The sequence below is a fragment of the Micropterus salmoides genome, unplaced genomic scaffold (assembly GCF_014851395.1).
Source record: "Micropterus salmoides isolate LMB-PRFRI ecotype aquatic unplaced genomic scaffold, ASM1485139v1 Ms_hic_scaffold_16, whole genome shotgun sequence".
Classification (NCBI taxonomy): Eukaryota; Metazoa; Chordata; class Actinopteri; order Centrarchiformes; family Centrarchidae; genus Micropterus; species Micropterus salmoides.
Genome location: NW_024040707.1, coordinates 24732443 through 24735657, shown reverse-complemented (window position 1 = coordinate 24735657; position 3215 = coordinate 24732443).

Genomic DNA, 3215 nt, shown 5'->3' with positions numbered 1-3215 from the left:
ACGACAGTGATGATGACTTAGGACCAAATATAGACAAATTAAAATAAAATAATATATAAAATATTCTTTTTGTATTTGTTCAATTTAGAAATGTGAATTATGTGTGAATGTAATTTTAATCAGGTTTCTGAAGCTTTGTGTGGCTGGTGATTGTTTAGTAATAGAAGAAAGGGCAAGAAATGAGGCCCTTTGCTTTATAATGTTTTTGTGGTCTTGGGATAGTTTAGTTTCTCTCTGATTGTGTGAGTGTGCGTGTGTGTGTGCACAAAACATAAACGCGTGGATTGTTAGCATGTATCCGTGGACTGTACACCTGTACAGTATGTGCATGATAGAAGAAAGGGAGAGCAGGTGTGTGCAGGAAGGCGGGATGAGATTGTAAAGTCAGGAGTTTTATTTTAAGTGTCACAGAGTTTATAGTCAGTATTTTTTTTTCTGTTTTAATCATGTTTATAGTAAGTGTGCATCAGCCGCAATCCACGCAATATAATAGGGGTAAAGAGTAATGGAAGTTGAAACAGATGCGGTGGAGTGGTAATGTATGTGTCGTCTCGCCCTGATACAAGGACACAGACACAGCCTATTATATCCCCCTCTATGTTTATGTCTCTAAAGTGAATCTCAGGAGGAATGTACATCTGAACCCTCCAAAGTCATTCTTCAAACAATAAGCACACACATAAAATACACACACATACGCCATCACATGTGCAGGTGTAATGTAAATTAAATGTGTCTATGGACACACAAACACTCGGCAAGTTGCAATGGAATATATATACTATCACCAGCATTGCCAGCCACAGTATTGATTCATCCGGCTGTTTATGTTCTTTTTTCTAATATGTACACATTACATGGATATAATGTATCTGTACTGAGAGCAGTGGGTCACTGATTTGTTTCTCAAACTGTAGAAGCAGATTTTATTTGTTGTATCAGCAGTGGGCTAAAGCCAAGGCAAATGTGTAATTTCACAGCTTGCACTGGCAACTGCTCATGCACTCAGTCATCACAAGACTGTGTTAAAATGTGCTGGGCTTATTAGAGATGGAACATGTGCTGCACAGTAAATGTGTCACTGAAATCATGGCAAACAAATTACTCTCAAGAAAAAGGAAAAAGACAGCTGACAACAGATGATTGAAAAAAAGATAAGGCTCTGATAATAAATGACTTAATAAACCTAATAAATTACTCATAATTATGAGCCTTAAAAGTCAATTAGTTAATTGGCCCAGCTTTTTAATGTGAGAATGATGATTTAAACTGAAAATCGATTAAGGCAACACACAGCATAATCAGAAACCAAATTACGATTTATCATTTAGCGATTAAGTCGTACATTCTCTGTGAGTGGGTCAAAACCGAGGAGCTTCACCCAGCCCCAGACGCGCACACATACACACACCACACACACACACACGCAGTGCACCTCCAAAAAGCCAGTCAGTCCCTACGCCGGGACATGGATCAATGTTGAGGTAATTTGTTTCGATCAATTAAACAGACATCTGCTTGAATTAGACTCCAATAGACTGCAAAAGGCCCAACCCCTTCCCATCCGCCTGTGGTATGTGTGCACAGGTGCGTGTGTGTGTCCTTTGCATGGACACAAAAAGTGAGCACACACCAAAACAAACAATAATTGAGTGCATAATTGATTAGAACAGTAGTGGGACATCAGCTGGATTTGTGAATTAGTACATAACTTTGCCATTTCCTAATTTCTTACTATTATACGTTTGCCACATACGTTTAGCTTGAAAGATGCAATGCAGGGAGGAAAAGGAAAAACTTCACATTTGCTATGAGCGATGCCACGGGCAACTTCGGTGCTTGTTTGTTGTTTAAGAGGCAGGAAAAAGAGAGGTAGAAGACAGTTGTATTAGCCTGAGTCTAATTTAATGGCTCCCACTAGTGTTCTCTGTACATCGAGTGATGTTGCTGACACCAGAGCTTGTCCATTACTGTACAATATGAAGAGAGAGGGTCTGCTCCCTTCAAATGAACACGCAGGATAATTGTTATGCAGTGAAGCTGTGAAGCAGAGGGAAGTAATTAAAGGAACAAGGGCACTGTGGTGGTGGTGGTGGGCCGCATCCCCCACCTCTACGTCCCCACCACTACTGTTTCCCCCTGTGCGCTGGAGATTGCACACACACTCACACACACACACATTTTCACATGCAGGTTCCCCCTACATTGACACCCTCATAATTACTGCCAGGGTTTACAGTCATCCTAATACTCTAATTACACTCTGTCTGTGTTTATAAGGTTATAACATTTACAATTTTACGACGCAGTAATTGTCAGTTGACCAAAAAATTAGAAAAAGGCATTTCTTGCTCTTGTTTATTCTGACGACAACACATATTGTACACTATGACTCGCCCACAGAATAAACACTCTGTATTGTAATTAGTTCAAAATACATTTGGGTTATTGAATATACAGTATATGTCCCAGTGCCTTTCATAATGCAGCGCCCACCTCAGAGCACATGCATCCGTCTCCTGCAGTATTTCAAAAATATATTGCCTGGAGAGGCATCTCAGGGAAAATATAAAGGAGAGTTTCAGTGATATATCTCATAAGGTATAGCTCGGAATATAATGCATTCCTGGGCACATTGTTATTCCCATTACTGGTTATGAGAGTAGAGAATGAAGACTGTGTGAGAGAGTGGTTTCATGTGCTGTAGATTCATTGTTGGGAAGTAGTCTCATGAAGCAGAATAAGAGGAGCTGAAAACTAAAAACAATACCTGAAAATTTTTAAATGTTGAGTAATTCTGTATGAAATTAAATATTTATAATTCTTAATAAGCAACACTCTTTCTTTGCCAAAGATGCAGCTATTCTCCATCAGGACTGCGTTGATTAGATTTGATTGACAACATTAGGTAACAACCCCACTGGGGACAGATTTTGATTCATATGTGATTGGTGCTTGGAAATATCTGACATCTCATTTTTCCAACAGAGCCTGGCACACTTTAAACCAGTGAGAAGAGACACAGATAAGACAAAAACAAAACCGTTTTATTTTACAGATTAGTTTGTGTTTATGTTGAACCATCCCTCATAGTAAGTAGCTAAAACAAAAGTAGTACAAACAAAGGTTTTACAGCAAGACGCAAGTGACATTCAGGAAAACGTATTTATCAAGTGCTAGATAAGTTTGGAGTATAAGTCAGCCTAATAAAAATT